This window comes from Neofelis nebulosa, chromosome 7 (genome assembly GCF_028018385.1).
Source record: "Neofelis nebulosa isolate mNeoNeb1 chromosome 7, mNeoNeb1.pri, whole genome shotgun sequence".
NCBI classification, from domain to species: Eukaryota; Metazoa; Chordata; class Mammalia; order Carnivora; family Felidae; genus Neofelis; species Neofelis nebulosa.
Genome location: NC_080788.1, coordinates 25,398,666 through 25,416,873, shown reverse-complemented (window position 1 = coordinate 25,416,873; position 18,208 = coordinate 25,398,666). Strand labels below are relative to the sequence as shown.

Below are 18,208 nucleotides of genomic sequence, written 5' to 3'. Positions count from 1 at the left end.
AACACCTGTGTTTAGTGTACATTCCATTTCTACAGATAAAATATGGGGAAAATAATATATATTTTTTAAGTTTATTTGTTTTGAGAGAGACAGAGACAGCACAAGTGGGGTAGGAGCAGAGAGAGAGGGAGAGAGAGAGAATACCAACCAGGCTTCATGCTGCCAGTGCAAAGCTCCATGCAGGGCTTGAACCAATGAAGCCATGAGATCATGACCTGAGCCAAAACCGAGTTGGACACTTAACTGACTGAGCCACCCAGATGCCCCTGGGGAGAAGAATCTTTAATACAAAGATTAAAGTGCTCAAAGACAGTTAATTTTTACAACAGAAAAAATAGAATGTAACTTAATGCTGCCAAATTAGCATAATAGCCAGATATTATGGTATATTCATTTGTTGAGATATTATATATTTGTTAAATTACATTTAAAAATCATTTTAATTGCATGGAAATGCTTATATTTGAAAAAACAGAAATGATATTAAATATAGGATGTTAGATTCCTTCTAGGCACTGTTTTAGCTCTATCCCATACATTTTGGTATGTTGTGTTTTCATTTGCATTTATCCCAAAGTATTTTCTAGTTTTCCTTGTGATTTCCTCTTTGATCCATTGGCTCTTAAAGAGCCACATGTCCACATATTTATGTATTTTCCAAGTTTGCTTCTGTTACTGAATTCTAAATTCATTTCATTGTGGTTGGAGAACACACTTGGTATGATATCAGTCCTTTAAATTTATTAAGTCTTGTTTTATGGCCTAGCATGTGGTCTGTGCTACAGAGCATTCCATGTATACTTGGGAAGAATGTGTATTCTGTTGTTGGGTGACATGTTCTGTAGTTGTCTGATAGATCTAGTTCATTTTCATTGTTTAAGTTTTCTATTGTTTTTCTGATAGTTACATTTATTATCATAAGTGGGTTATTGGAATCTCCAAATATTGTTGAATTGTCGGTTTCATCTTTCAATTCTGTCAGTTTTGGTTTTATGTGTTTTGGAACTCTGTTTTTAGGTGCATTTATGTTTATAATTGTATGACTTCCTGATGGATTCACTCATTTATTATTATAAAACATCTTTTGTTATCACTCTAGTACCAATTTTTATTTTAAATCTGTTTTTTTCTGATATTAATATAGCCAATCAGCTCTCTTTTGGTTACCATTTTCTTATTATATCTTTTTTCATCCTTTTACTTTCAACTTATTTGTGTTTTGAATCTAAAATATGTGTCTTGGAGTGCCTGGGTAGCTCAGTTTGTTGGGTGTCCAACTCTTGATGTCAGCTCAGGCCATGATCCCAGGGCCATGGGATCGAGTCCCATGTTGGGCTCTGTGCTGAGCCTGGAGCCTGCTTAAGACTCTCTCCCAGTCTTTTCCTCTTTTCTTCTCCCCCATTTGTGCATGTGCGTACACTCACTTAAAAAGAATGTTGTCTTGGGGTGCCTGGGTGGCTCAGTTGGTTAAGTGGCCGACTTCAGCTCAGGTCACGATCTCGTGGTCCATGAGTTCCAGCCCCGCGTCGGGCTCTGTGCTGACAGCTCAGAGCCTGGAGCCTGTTTCGGATTCTGTGTCTCCCTCTCTCTGACTCTCCCCCGTTCATGCTCTGTCTCTCTCTGTCTCAAAAATAAATACACGTTAAAAAAAAATCATTAAAAAAAAAAAAGAAATGTCTTATAGACAGCATATAGATAGATCATGTTTTTTAAAGAAGACTTCATTTTGTCAGTCTCTGTCTTTGATTAGAGAGCTTGATCCATTTACATTTAATGTAGTTACTGAGAAAGCAGTATTTAAGTCTGTAATTTTGCTATATTTTTTCAATGTGTCATGTATTTTTCCTCTGTTCCTTCATCACAGCCTTATTTTTTTTGTTAAATAGATACTTCCTATTGTACCATTTTTATCCCCTTGTTTTATTTATTTATTTATTTATTCATTTATTTATTGAGTTAATATCTTATTGGTTGCCCTGAGTATTAAAATTAACATCTTAATTTGTTCCACTCTAGTTTAGATTAATACCACCTTAAAAACAGCATGATAAAATTTTTGCTCCTAATCCCTTCACTTGTTCTCCCTTCCATTGTACTCTTATTATGCAGATTACATACTTCTGTGTCTATCAACATAGATTTGTAAGTATTGCTTTATGCAGGCGTCTTTTAAATCAAAGGGAAAACTACATTTATACTGTCTTTTATGTTTACTTAGTAGATTTTACTTGTGCTTTTTGTTTTTTCATGTGGATTCAAGTTACTGTGCTTTTATTTCAACCTGAAGGATACTGTTTAGTAGTTCTTGTAGGGGAAGTCTGCTAGTGATAAATTTTCCCAGTTTTTGTTTACTTTTGAATGTGAATTCCTCCTTGATTTTTGAAGGATAGTTTTTGCTGGATATGGACTTAGTGGATGGCAGCCTTTCTTTAAGCACTTTGGATACATTTTTCAACTCGATGATTTCTGATGAGAAATCAGCCGTTACACTTATTAGAGATAGCATGTCTGAGATGAGTTGCTTCTCTCTTGCTGCTTTCAAAATTCATCCTTGTTACTCAAATTGGGGCTTTGGGCTTTTGATAATTGGGTTATGATATGTGTAAGTTCAGATATCTTGAGTTTATCCTACTTGGAGTTCATTGAGTATAGGTGTGTATAATAATGTTTTTCATCAAAGTTAGTAAGTTTTTCAGCCATTATTTATTCAAATATACTTACTTCCCCCTTTTTCTCTTTTTCTTCTGACACTTATATTTTGTATGTTTCCATACACTTGGTGTTCCACAGATCTCTTAAGACTGTTGATATTTATTCTTATTTTTTTTTTCTGTTCCTCATATTGAACAATCTAAATTGACTTATTTTCAAGTTTTTTGATATTTCTATCTTCTCAGATCTGTTGAGCCCTCAATTTTTCATATCCAGCATTATACTTTTCAACTCCAGAATTTTTATTTGGTTCTTTTTTTTTTCAATGTTTATTTATTTATTTTGAGAGAGAGAGAGGGTTAGAGAGAGAGAACTGGGGAGAGGCTGAGAGAGAGACAGGGCGAGAGAGAATCCCAAGATGACTCTGTGCTCCCATCTCAGAGCCTGATGTAGGGCTTGAACCCATGAACTGTAACATCATAACCTAAACAGAAACCAAGAATCAAATGCTTACCTGACTGAGTCATCCAGGTACCCCATCTGCTTGGTTCTTTATAATAATTTCTATCTCTTTACTGATATTTTTTATTTGGTGATACTTCATTCTCATATTTTCTTTTAGTTCTTTAGACATGGTTTCTTTGAGTTCTTTGAATATACTTAAAATGGCTGATTTAAAGTCTTTGTCTTGTAAATCCAACACCTGCACTCCCTTGGTGACAGTTTTGCTTGCATATTGTCTGTACTTTCTTGTTTCTTTGCATGTCTCATAATTTTTGTTGTTGAAAATGACATTAAAAGAATATAATGTGGACACTCCAGAAATCTAATTTTCCCTCCTTCCCAGGGTTTGTTGTTGCTCTTTATTGTTTGCTTAGTGACTTTTCTGAACCACTTCTTAAAATCTGTGTTCTTTTTTCTGTTTGTCCACTGAAGACTAGAATACTAACTTAGTGGTCAAATAATGATTGGACAGTCCCCTGGTCTTTGCTGATGGGCTCTTTGTTTATCTTGTGGCATGTCTTCAACACTCAACCAGACAATTTACCCTGTCTTAGCCTACACTTTCTGCTTCTTCAGAACTTCATAGTCAGAAGTGAGAGATTAAGGCCTTTTTAGGTCTCTTTTGAGCATGCACATGGCTCTGGCCATGTGCACATTCCTATGTATCATGTGGTCTTCTAGATTCCTGGGAACATGTTGGAGTTTTTCACAGCTATCTATTATCTCATTCCCCACATTTTCTTTCTTTTTTTTAAGTTTTTGGTCATCCTATTGTTTGCCCTGATTCTTATTCACCATCTGAAGCAGCCTATACAATTGCCTATAATTTTTTTTTGGCAAACACCCCCAGGAAAAAGGCTTTTCACATTGACTGAGGTCCAAATCAGATCAAATAAAGACAGCTTTTTGAGTGGGGTCTCCCTTGAAACAAACTGGTCAAATAATGACAATTCTGTGAGAATGGGGCTTTGAGGAAGCTCCTGTATTTTGCTACCCCCTTGGCTTCCATGCTGTTGGTTTTTACTGTGGTTATGGCTACTATGATGCTAGAATGAGGGGAATAGGAACTAGGGAAAGTTAAAATGCCAGAAAACTCACTTGCTGAGTTTCAGCCATTTTTCTTCAATAAATGTTCCCAGATTATAGCTAGTTTTTGATTAATTTTCAGAGATCTGAAAAAGTTGATTTTGACAATTTTTGCCAGTATTCTCATTGCTAATCTAGAAGAGAGAATTTTCTCTAACATGGTGGAGAAAATGGGGACCTTTACTCTGCCATCTGCATTGACAGTCTAAACATAGAATGTTAAGAATATTTTTTCAAAAATTTGTTGAAATATTAAAAATATAAGAATATTAAAAATATAAGAAAGTGGGGTGCCTGGATGGCTCAGTCAGTTAAGTGTCTGACTCTTGATTTCAGCTCTCAAGGCAGGTCATGATCTCACCGTGAGTTTGAGCCTTGTGTTGGACTCCCCACTATTCTCTCTGCCCCTCCCCCTCTTGCTTACGCTTGGTCTTGGTCTCTCTCTGGCACATACTCTCTCTCTCTCTAAATAAACTTTAAAAAATATGTATATATACATATATATATATATATGTATATATATATATATATATGTATATATATATATATATATATGAAATAATAATTGAGAAATATTTTTTCAGTTACTAGGCTTAGCAAAATTATCTTTTCTCTCTGACAGTAGGAAGTGTTATCTATAAATTTTATGTTCATACACAAATAAGCTGCCTTATAGCAAATTATTGGTAACTGGTGAGTGTGAGCAAACAATGGCCCCTGTGTAAATAAAATTTTATAATACAGCCATACTGTTTGTTTATATATCATTTGTTGGTTGTTTTGTGCTACAGTGGCAGAGTTGAGTTGGTGCAAAGGAGAGCTTATGGCTTATAAAGTTTACTCACTCTTAAGCCCCTTACAGAAAAAATTTTCCAACCTCTGTAATATAGAAAGTAACTATATTAATTTTTTTTTGGTATATTAATGAATTGGGAAAGGTGTTAGCTTAAAGTTTGTTTATTACTATGTGTTATTTTCAAAGCCCTAATTTCAAGAATCCATTAGAATGAATTCATTAGAATATTTTAATTAGGAGCAATGTTATGCTATGGAAATTTTTTTACTTGCTTATAGAAATTGAAGATCAGTGATGTTGAATTAATTCAAGTGATGTTTTGAGCTCTGAATAAATTGTATAGTAACTTCCTTGGAAAATCTTGCACTTATAAACAATTTGGTCCAGTATTTGAAATTCAATATTATGAATTTCTTATTTTAAGAAGAAAGAATACCTGTGTAAGGGCACTAACCATGATATCTGGAAAAAATCCTGAGGCTTTCAGTGACTGTCTGTGTGAACTTGGGAAGGTGACTTTGCCTTCCTGGCTTCAGTTTTGTCCTCCACTAAATGGATATAATACAATTCTTCTGGAGATGCTTTGCAAAAATTAGGTTATGTATGTGAAAATTTCTCATAAACGATAAGAGCTAAACAATTGTCTATGTTATTATTACTAATAATATAGTTATTAATATAGGATAGAGATACAGAAGAGTTTTTCTTTTGCTAATGCATTGAAGCTAGAATTTTTTTTTAAGTTACTAAGTTCTTTATTAACTTAAAAACATACTAGGCTTTTCCAAACTTAAATCACAATTTCTCTTTCACTCTTGAAGTTTCTAAATTTAAAAGTCTACTAGAATATGTAAAAAAATGAGTTTGTTTTTTTTAAATAGTTGGTTAACTTATGAAAGTTTGCACATTGCAGGGGTGTCAAGAGTTCCTATTTAGATTAAATGGTTCATAACTTAATGGTGAAATTTATAACCTTAGATGGAAAATCTAATGTAAGAAAGACATATAGGAATCCAGATTTGTTTTTATTTTAGGTTAGAATTAGCAGTTCAGTTTGGCTTAAACTTTGGTTTACCACAGTTGCAGATTTAAACATTTATTTGCTGTGAATTGGCAGTACCCTGCTTTGTGTAAGGTATAAAAGGAGAGAGGAAATTGTTATACGTAAGACAGTTTTCCCTATTGACATTATTTTCTAAGATGTAGGTTGTGTGTGTGAGAGAGAGACAGTACATAAATTGGTATGCCTTTGGAGTGAAATAGACCTGAATTTTGGTCCCAGCTCTGCTTAGGTGCTAATTAATTTGAGCATACTTAAAGTCCATGTTCTTCTGTAAAATGGGAATATTACCTACCTCATATTGTTATCGTGAGTTATGCAAAGGCATCGTTTGGTCCTTATGACATATCTGGTCAGTAGGGATAGGAGGAGAAATCATAAGCCAGATAATAAAGTTTACACACTGTCCCAAAAATTACATAGCCATGCTAAAATTTTAATATAATACTGAAATAAACATAGATTATTATGTACCATTGTGTTTTGAGAAGTACTACATAACAATTTAGCGCATCATACAATATGTATTAGTAAATAACATTTATTATGATTCTAAAGTGTGTAAGTTAACTGTAAATCATTTGGAACATACAGAATGAAAAAAAAATAATAATTGTGTAACTTTTTCTGCCACTCAGAAATATTTTTACCATCCTGGTATATCTATAGTTTTGTATCCCATGTTGGTTACATCATTATTATGTTTTCTATGTCATGAAATATTCTGAAAACATATGACTTTTAAAGACTGCAAAGTTTCTGCTCTAAAGATTGTCACTATTTACTTCATTATTAACTTTTGAACTGGTTGTATACCCTTGTGCACACTTGTGTTGGTTATGACCTCTAGGTATATTGCTCTGGGCCTCCTGAGACTTGTGGAAAGCCCTTTCCAATATCAGATGCCACAACTGACATGGTTGCCCACAGAGGCCTCCCCTGCTCACGATGCTGGATACCAGTTTAGTCTGTGTCTAAAGACAGGCAAAAATGGTATCTTCTTGTTTTTAATTTGTGTGTCTTTGATATTATTTGACTGCACATTATTTCCTTACGGTTACCAGCTATATGTATTTCAAGTGATTTTTAAATCACTTGTTCCTTTGCTAGTTACAAAAAGCCATGGTGTTTATTTTTCATTAAATTATAAGATATATAGATATATCCCATCATATTAATTAATTTTTATCTGATATATATGTTGCAAGTATTTTTCCCACTTAGTCATTACTTTCTAATATTTTTCTTTTTTTTTTTTAGGGTGAATTTTTTGATACATAAAGGTTGAAAAGTTTCATGTAGTCAAACCTTAGCTTTTAAAAAAAATTTTTTTTTAATGTTTAGTTATTTTTGAGAGAGAGACAGAGCACAAGTAGAGGAGGGGCAGAGAGAGAGGGAGACACAGAACTCAAAGCAGGCTCCAGGCTCCGAGCTGTCAGCGTAGATCCTGATAAAGTGCCCAAACCCACAAACTGTGAGATTATGACCTAAGCTAAAGTTGGACGCTTAACCAGCTGAGCCACCCAGGTGCCCCAATCCTTAGCTTTTTTATACCTTTTAACTTAAAAATTTCTTCTAAACCCTGAAATATGCCAATAGTCACCTATATTCATTTCTATTTTCCTTATGATTTTATGTCTTAATTTCAAAGTTTTACAGAGTAGTGAAAGGGTAGAGGTTTATTTTTCCCAGTCACATAATAAATGTTTTCAGGAAGTATGTTTTGAATTTTTTCTTCCTCACCAATTTAAAATCCTATGTTTATTGTATTAATTTTTACAATCTTCTTACTTCAGACCACTGATCTTACCTTGCACATTACACTGAACATTTGTAAACATTTTAACATGTGGTAGTGAAAAATCACTCCTTAAATAGTTTTCTTGGATATTTTCACCTATTTATTTTTCCATATAAATATTTGAGGTATTTTCAAACCACCCTCTCCCTTCAAAAAAACTCCCTTTGGAGTTTTGGTTAAGATTGCCCTTATGTAAGGAGAGCAGTATTTGATAAGCTATAGAATATTTCCATTTAGGGCAGTGGTGGGTGAGGCTTTGTATTAGCCAAGTTTCCTTTTAAGTAACTCAGAAAGCAGTGCTGTTTTGTCCATACAGATTCTGCACATTAATTTTTAAATTTATTTTCTGACATATTTAATATTTGTGCTGTTGTCAATGGACTGCCTTCCCTGGACAAGCTTCCTTCCCCAGATTTTTGAGCTAGTTTGTGTGAGTCCATAAGTACGGTATTTACAGTTGTATGTGGTTATTTTATTGAAGTTTTTGACTATGATCATGATGGTTCTATTGTATATATTTATCACTGTCATATGACCTATTCATTTAATATATTTTCTTTAAAAATATTTGCTTAGTATTAATTTACTGTCATTAAAATATTTTCTTATATATTCATCCTATATTTTTTCACATTAAAAAATCTTTTTGGTTTCAGTTTGCTTTAAGTGTTATCTCCTATAAATAGTAAATATTTTTCTTTTTATGTATTGTTTGTATAAAAATAAAGTTCAATTGGCAATTTAAAATTATCCCTATGGTTCATTTTAATGGAATTTAAGATAAAATAAATAATGCTATAGGTTAATTATGTTTTTCTGTGTGGCTTTTTATATTTGTGAATTTATCTTGCAGTTGTTTCAAACAAATTCCACAAAAATTAAGTTTACTAGACTATTAAGACTAATTTCATGTGAAAAACAAAAATGAGTATGTTTGTATTCTACCAAAAAGAATGAGGATTTACAAGCCAGATTTTACTTTATCATCATCATAGCATTCTACATTTCATTTTATGTTATTCTTCAAATTCTTTAGTACTCTTCCTCTTTGAGAGAGCTTGATGTGGTCTTGTTTTCATTATATTTATGCATATAAATTTATTTATTTATTTTGAGAGAGAGGGCATGCATGTGAGCATAAGTGGGGGAGGGGCAGAGAGAATCCCAAGCAGGTTCCCGGCTGTTAGCACAGAGCCCAAGGTGGGGAGGTGGTGCTCAATCTCACAAAAGGTGTGAGAGCCAAAATCAAGAGTTATGGATGCCCAATCTACTGAGCTACCCAGATGCCCCTTCTTGTTTCCATTTTAGAGATAAGGAATCTGACCCCAGAAAAGGTTAAATAATGTGTACACAGCTGGATCTGCATCTATTAACAGTTGGACTGATTGTTGAGCCTCACAATCACTTTTTACCCTGCAGAGATTAGTGTCCTTCTACCTAAGATCTGAGTGGATGAGAAAGTTTGGAGAAAAGAAGAGTCAGCAATTTATGTTTATATACATTTGGGCAGTTGTCCTCACCAAGTAAATTATTTTATCAATCATTCTTAGACTCTTTAAAAAAAAAAAAATTAACGCTTCTTATTTTTGAGAGAGTGCAAGCAGGGGAGGGGCAGAGAGAGAGAGGGAGACAGAGGATCTGAAGTGGGCTCTGCACTGACAGCCTGGAGCCAGATGTGGGACTCGAACCCACGAACCATGAGATCATGACCTGAGCCAAAGTTGGGCGCTCAACCGACTGAGCCATCCAGGTGCCCATTCTTAGACTCTTTTGTAAGATGAAGTATGTTACGTCAAATTAAGTTCCCCAAATGAATAGTATTTTCATGTTAATCATTCCATACTATCAAAATTGGGAATTAATCTATTTAAATAAGGGTTTTACTTTCCAGTGGGATGCAGACTGCACTGTTTGTTAAAATAAATAGGAAAAGGGTGCCTCTGTGGCTCACTTGGTTAAGTGTCAGACTCTTGATTTCAGCCCAGTTCATGATCTCCCGTGTGGGATTGAGCCCCACGTGCAGTTCTGTGCTGGGCATGGAGCCTGCTTGAGATTCTCTCTCTCTGCCCGTACCCCACCCGTGTGCATGCTTTTGCAGTCTCTCTCATGCTTTCTCTCTCTCTTTCCCTTACCTGCCGGTGTGCATGCTTGCACACACTTGTGCACACTCAGAAAAAAAAAGAAGAAAAAATCACATTGTAAATAGTCTATTTTATAGACTAGTGAAATTGTAAAATTTGGGCAGAATTTTTTTTCCTACACATTTTCAAATTCCAAGATAGAGACCCACCCTTTTGTAGCCGAGTATAAGCTACAGTAGGAATTCTCACCCATTTTTTTAGTAGGCTTTCCTTTTGTAAGCCTCTCATCTCCCTAATGAGGAGAGTGAATCTTTAAACATGGAGATGTTAGGTCTTTTTACTTCACAGATAGGTCAGACTTCAAAAATTCATATGGGTAAAACAAACAAAAAATCCACATTTTCCCCTCATTTTTAAATTACTCGGAATATTACACTGTCTCAAAACTGTAGTGCAATGGCTGAGATTGCAGGGTTAGGGAGAGAGGTGGCCCAACTTTTAGCATGGTCGATGGTTATCTTTCAATGTGATGTTTAAGGCATAGCAGTATTTTGGAAATATTAAATACATTTATACTCTACAAAAAGCACACGGAATTCTATATTTCATAGATTTTTTTCTGTGTCTGTCACTTAACAGAAATATGAATTTTTACCATATGTAAAACCAATTTTTTTTAAGTTTATTTGAGAGAGAGCAAGAGAATGAGAGAGGGAGGAAGGGGCAGAGAGAGAGGGAGAAAGAATCCCAAGCAGGCCCTGCTCTATCAGTGCATAGCAGGACATGGGTCTCAATCCCATGACCAACCAACAGATCATGACCTGAGCCAAAATCAAGAGTTGGTTGTTTAACCAACTGAGCCACCCAGTCACCTCCCCCCGCCCTGCCCCACAATTTTGTTCTTTAGGCACAGCCAGAAAGGAAGAACTTTGAATTCATTTGGTTTTCCATATTTTTACACTTTTGCTTTAAAAGCAAAGCCAGAAAAGCAACATAAAATTTGTCATTTTATTCACCATAATTTTCATTGTTCCGCAAGTTCTATTTATCAACTTCAGTTTAATTTCTAAATTAAAATTTTACTGATATTGAAAATATCACACTTTTTTTTTTTTTTTTTTTTTAAATTTTTTTTTTTTCAACGTTTATTTTATTTTTTTTTTGGGACAGAGAGAGACAGAGCATGAACGGGGGAGGGACAGAGAGAGAGGGAGACACAGAATCGGAAACAGGCTCCAGGCTCTGAGCCATCAGCCCAGAGCCTGACGCGGGGCTCGAACTCACAGACCGTGAGATCGTGACCTGGCTGAAGTCGGACGCTTAACCGACTGCGCCACCCAGGCGCCCCGAAAATATCACACTTTTAGAAATAGTTTAGTTTTCTCATAAGTTAATTATTACAGGTATTCTACAACGCTGTGGAAATTTCTGGTTAAAAAAGATTTAGGTAATTTTCCTCCCTTCCTTTCTTAAAACTCTTTCATATGACATAGTTGTCAGATTAATCCTCGGGTTATCAGTCTAGAATTGGAAAGATAAAATTTCTTTCCGTGTGCAAGAGTTGGAACTAAAATAACAAACCACTTTGAACCGTAAAGGTATCATCCTATTTAAAACAAAAATGTATTACTTAAGCAAGGAAGCTAGTTGCTTGGTTAAGTTAACATATCTTCTAAAATGGCTAGTAAGTAAAACCAGTCTTGAAAAAAAAAAAACAAAAAAACTAGTCTTGTTTGAACATTTCTAGCACAATCTCATTTTCTTGGGGGAAAGTCACTTTTCACATGTGATGAAAATATAATCATTTAAAAAACTTAATGTTTTTGTAGAATTCATTTCTGAGTTTGGTTTTAGCCCATGTCCTGCAATAACTATTGAAAATTGGAATAGGTGAGCCCTACGATTCTTTACCTTCTAAGATTCTGCAATTTGAAGAACATCTGCTATTGAATAGCAAAAGTGATACATGGAAGTTTTCTTGCTGCCTGGCCACTCCTGACTTTGGAAGTGGGAAGCCTCAGAGAAGGGTGTGTACACCAATAGGTACAGGCCAGGTCCAGCAGGCACCCCATGTACATGGCACTGTGTGGCTATAGAAGCCAGATCGGCCCCAAGAGATGCCCCTTGTTCCCATGCAGTTGCAGTGTTGGCTGGGTTTCACAATAAGCCAGACATGGAGATTTTTATAAATGTCTTTTTATAAACCTTTTTTTCCAACTGAGGGCAGAGGTTATTGTGGACCACTGGTCTGGGACCTCAACACTCCCATGGAACTGACCATCTATCGACTCTCTAGGTACTATTTTAGAAGGGTTCAAAATAGAACCTTGAGACAGAGTGCCACCGTTCCTACTTTATGCAATGAGAATGCATTTATAAAACATACTTAATAAAAAAATCAGAAAACAAGCCTGGAGTATGTGAGAGGCCAGACTGTGGTCACAGTATATTGGCTCTCCTGTTACTTCCCTGTGCCCTCTCCCTAGAATGCTACACAGATTTCTCCTGTTTTGGAATTTGAGGTTATGTGAATCATTTTGAGCACTGATAAATTGCAACTGATCAATAATCTTAACTAATTAGATTGATTGTGCAAACATCTATTCAGATTTTTGTTTTTCTTTTGATGGAGCATACCAGCATGAGTTTTATGGAATTTAACTTGAGTGCCTAGTAGTCTGATGTCAGCTTGGTAGAGGATGCAGGGAGGGACGGATTTCAGTTTAATCAAGCTGATTTCAGCAAACAGCAGGAAGTTCAATTGTAATATCTTTTTTCTTAAAAGGGCCTTCTAGTCTCTTGAGAGAACCTTTGTCCATACATACTCTTCACAATCGACATGAACATTTTATGTTTAGAAGGTATACACCATACATTAAAAAGTACAAATATTTGTGCATTTTCCCATTAATTTTTAAACATTGGTCCCAGACTCTGACATCCTTCAGAATTCCAGCTGACTCTGCCTTTATTGTCTTTCTGTACTCAAATTTCGAAATGTAAAAGATTTTTCATTTTTTATACACAAAATCAGTTCCCAAGCCAGAAATAGTTCCAAGGGAAATCCAAAGTAGCTTAATTTAAATGTAAAAAGACTCATTCATTTATCTTTCCAAATAAGTGACTCCCATCTGCCCAGCTTTAGAACTATGGAAATCTACAAGATCACAAGGAAACATGTATTTTCCAGAGCGACTTTAAGGAAGCACGAAAACAAGGCCTCAGTCAGTATGGAAAGTGTGGGAGAAAGGGCAAATGAGGATTTGGACTCCAGACCCAAAGGTGTGGATCTGCAGGCGTCATCAGTGACAGTAGGCACAGTTGCCTGTTTCTAATACCTCTCATGGCTTTCTTACATACAAGATTTCCCTCTGCCTGAAGGGTTTCCATTTACTTTCCCAGAGTACAGGTCTGCCCAGGATAAATTCTGTTCATTTTTCTGAACCTGAAAAAGTTTTTATTTCTCTTTTGTTTTCAAAATATATTTTAACTAGGTGTAGAGTTATAGGTGGGCAGTTTTTCTTTTAGTACTTTAAACGTGTTGCTCCACTGTCTTTTTACTTCATTGTTTCCAGTGAAAAGTTTCATTCTTATCTTTGCTTCTGTGTACATAATCTTTTTTTTCTGTTTTTATGGTTCTGTCATTGATTTTAAGCAGTTTGAATAGGATGAGCCTGGGTTTATTTTTTCTTGTTTCTTGTGTTTGGGGTTTATTGAGCATTTTGAATCTGTGGCTATTTGGTTTTCATCAAATTTGGAACATTTTTGGTCATTATTTCTTCATCCATTTTTTTCTGCTCCACCCCTCTTCCCAATCTGGTTACAGTTACATTAGCTTACTAGAAGTTGTTCGACAGTTTACTGATGCTCTTCTCATTCTTATTGCCCACGTTTGTTTTTTTTTTTAATCTGTTTCATATTCGTTTTTTTTTTTTTTTTTTAATTTATACCTTTTTTAGTAGTCCCTACACCCAACGTGAGACTCCAACTCACAACCCTGAGATCATGAGTCGCATGCTCATCCGACTGCTGTGTCTTCAGGTTCCCTAATTATTTTTTCTTTTATGATGTCTAATCGACCATTAATCCCATCCAGTGATTTTTTTTCAAATCTTTTGTGTATCTTCTTGAACACATGAATTACAGTTATAACAACTATTTTCATGTCTTTATTATTTTATCTTTTTCATCTCTGATCCTCAGTATGAGTGATATTTTCCAGTTTCTTTGCATGCCTGGTAATTATTATTATTAGAGGTCAAGCATTTTGAATTTTGCCTTATATGGTGTTAGACATTTTTGTGTTCCTTTAAATGTTCTTTTTTTAAAGTTGAAGAATAATTGACGTACAACATTGTATTAGTTACAGGTGTGTAATAGTGGTTCAATATTTATACTGTGAAATGGTCACCACAGTAAGTCTAATTATCATCTGTCACAATATAGAGTTGTCACAATATTACTGAATATAGTCCCTATGCTGTACATTACATCCCCTTGCCTTATTTATTTAACTGAATGATTATACCTCTAAAACTTCTTTATCTGGTTTGTCCTTCCCTCTACCCTTCTTCTCTTGGGCAACCACCACTTTATTCTCAGTACCTGTGAGTCTGTTTGTTTTCTTTTCTGTTTGTTTTACTCTTTAGATTACACACATAAGTGGAATCTTATGGTATTTGTCTTTCTCTGTTTGACTTATTTCACTTAGCATAATGCCCTCTAGGTACATCATGTTCTTGTAAATGGCAAGATCTCATTTTTTATGGCTGAGTAATATTCTATTTTATATCTCTACCTATCTATCTATCTATCTATAAAATGGAATAATACTAGATGGAAATTCATCTGTCAATAGACCTTTAGGTTGCTTTTATATCTTGGCTATTGTAACTAATGCTGCAGTGATCATAGGGGTGTGTATATCTTTGGACATTAGCATTTTTGTTTTCTTCACATAAATACCTACAAGTGTAATTGCTGGATCATGTGATAGTTTTATTTTTAATTTTTTGAGGAAATTCATACTGTTTTGCATAGTGGCTGCACCAGTTTACATTCTCACCAACAGAGCAGTCTCTTTTGTTTTCTATATCCTTGCCAACACTTTGTGTTTTTGATTCTAGTCATTCTGACAGATGTGAGGTGATATCTTATTGTGGTTTTGATTTGTATTTGCCTGATGATGAGTGATGCTGGCATCTTTTCATATGTCTGTTAGTGATTTGTATGTCTTCTTCAGAAAAATGTCTATTCAGATCTCTGCACATTTTTTAATTGGGTTCTTTGGTAGTGAGTTTTATGAGTTCTTTATAATACTTTGTTTTGTTTTAATTTTTTTTTGGAGGGGGGAGAATGCAAGTGGGGGAGGGGCAAAGAGAGTGGGACAGAGGATCTGAAATGGGCTCTGTTCTGACAGGCTGACAGCAGCAAGCCTGATGTGGGGCTTGAACTCACAAACTGTGAGATCATGACCTGAGCAGAAGTCAGATGCTCAGCTGACTGACTGAGCCACCCAGGTGCCTCCAGAGTTCTTTATATATTTTGGATGTTAATTCCTATAAATGTTCTTGAGTTTTGTTCTCAGTGTAAATTACTTAGAAACAGTTTGGTCCTGTAGAGTCTTACCTGTAATCTTTGTGCGACAGGATCAGAGCAGCCTTCAGTCTATGACTCATTTTCTCCCTACTACTGAGATAATACCCATCAGGTTACTCCACCAGGTGCCCTTTGAATTAAGAGATTCTTTACCCTGGCTGGTGACAGCGAGAACTATTCCTGGAGCCCTGTGAGCTCCAGCAATCTTTCCTTTGCTTTTTTTTCAGGTGGCTCTTTCCCTGGCCCTGGGTAGTTTCCTCCCATGCAGCACTGACCAAGACTCTGCTGAAAACTCAAGGAGGACACTCTTTTGACTTCCATTGCCATCTGTCTCTGGGTAGCTTTCCCCTTTCTTGCACTCTGCCCTGCAAACTGCAGCTGCCTTCGTTTCCCTGGGCCCTCAGCTGTATCTCCTGTACTTAGAGAGACCTTGGGCTTTTTCTGGTACCCTGTCCCATCTGCATGCAGACGGCAACTTTCTCCAGACAATAAAGTTGTCTGGAGTAGGACTCACTTTGTGTGTTCCCCTCTCCTTGGGTCCCTGTGGTTCAATGTCAGACACCACTTTCTTTTAATGTATTTTGTTCCAGTCTCTTACTTATTTCACAGAGGAGGGTAAATCCTGTACCTTCATTCCATCTCAGTCAGAAGTGGAAGTTTGTGATCATTTTTGAAAATGGAATTTTACTTTGTCTTCTCTAAAAATCCAACTCAGAGATAAATAATGTTTTTGCTGCCCTTCTATAGTCAAGGGAGAATAAGAGTTCAAGGTTTCAGAATAGTGTATTCCCCTGTGTTCAAAGAAAAATAAAGACAGCCCAGTACCAAAGAAATTAACTTGTTTTAATTTAAAGTGGAACAAAATGATTATTTTTTCCCCTGTGTTTAAGTCGGGTTGATTGTAGATCAATTAAAGGACTTTGATATCATCAGCAAAGCATTCTTGCTAGCCCAGGAACAAATGCAAGTGTTCTTGGAAAAGGTTTGTGGGTGTGCTTTGGGCGTGCTTGTTATTTTCCCTCTTCCCTCGCTTTGAATGAAAAAAGAAACTTATTTATTTTTGTAGTAATGTTTCCTCAAAGTGATTGTGTAGCAACAGGTAGAACATAACACTCTACTTTACAAAGCAGAAACAAACAGAGCTTTGTACTCAGTACAGGGCATGATATCCAAATTACGAAAGTGTTCTTTAACATGGTAAGAATCTGCGTGAGGTTCCTATTTCCTGACTTGTTATGTTTTAAGTGTGATTGATACCATGCTCTTCACCAGAGAATAGTCAGAAACTAAGGAAACTTAAAAAAACAAACAGGCAAACAAAACTAAAACTCAAAGTCATTTTGGCTTTAATTTCTAGGCTTCAGTTTCTTAGAGTGCCAGGCAGGGACCAGAGCTGTCATCTTTGCTCTTATCAGTGTTCATTCTGTCTGTTTCCTACTTGTCTTTTGGTCAATTTCAGAGGCGCCACTTGGGAAGAAACATGGAATATGCTCTGTGTGAGAGCCATCCTCGTGCGCGGTTCCTATGCAATGCTATGCACTGCCAAGGGTTCTGGCATTCTGCTCACTGGCAGCTCCAGCCACATGCCTCAGTTTCCCCTGGCCTTGAGGCAGGGTCTTGTAGAGTGGAGAGCAATGGGGTGCACTCAGGCATGGATAGACACACAGTGGCTGGTGGGGACCACCTGCAGTCCAGCCATACTGAGGAAGTACCTTGAGGCTGGGCTGGTGTGAGCTGGGTCCCCATGGACCAGAGAACTCTGTCTTTGCACTGTCTTTGTACTCCTGACACATGTGGTGTTTCTGAGCCCCTGAATCTTTTCCTTCCCACAATCTCATAAGTGCTTTTTCATTTCCTTTCTTGTAAATTTTCGAATTGCTTTTCCATTTAGGTATGGTCTTGCCACACACACTTAAAAAATAGTGGAGATGACAGTATGCACTGTCTCCATCTGTTTAAAACTAGAGCAACCCTCAGAGGTAGTTTCTTATGGGGTTCTGGGGTGATGGTGGGGTTTGGGGCTAACGGTCAAGAAAGAATTCTTGAAGACGTCTCTGGTGCAAAAAGGTGATTTTCTCAAAGCAAAAAGAGCTGCCCCGGATGCTGAGGAGAGACTAGTTATATACTTGGGAGTTGGGAGAGGTAAAGTCAAGGGGAAGTTTCCAAAGAGATTTTCATATGCTAAAGAAGATCACAGAATACTGGAGGCTTAGCTATCTATTGTCAAGCTAAGGTTGTTTTCCCCTCTAGCAAAGCATTAGCATTAAGATAGTAGAGCGTTCCTGGAGAAATATTATGCGTTGTATTTGCCTCAAGTATTTGTCAATGGGCTGCAGGTTATAAGGAAATTTAATTTTACCTGCTGTTTCCTTCTTGCCTTTGTATCCCACATCACTATGAAGGGGAGAGTGATGTTTGGGGCTCCAGGAAACTGAATCTATAGGTTTCTGGAGGTTAGGCTATTGATAAGATTGCCTTTGCTTATAATTTACCAAGACATTTGTAAACTGATGGAGACTCGTGTCCTGCATGACTGTGATCTCTATCAGTTAACATTTGTTTTCTTTCCTTTCCTTTGTTCTTGGGTAGCCAGGAGTGTCTGAGGAATACCACACATATCCCACCTGTGG

The 18,208-nt window shown here is 36.1% G+C and overlaps 1 protein-coding gene across 3 annotated transcripts in view; it reads left to right on the top strand.

Annotated features, from left to right (window-relative positions):
* Nucleotides 1-18,208, top strand: part of ATP10A (ATPase phospholipid transporting 10A (putative)) — a 190,551-nt gene that overhangs the window by 40,508 nt on the left and 131,835 nt on the right. The gene's annotated exons all lie outside the window — the stretch shown is intronic.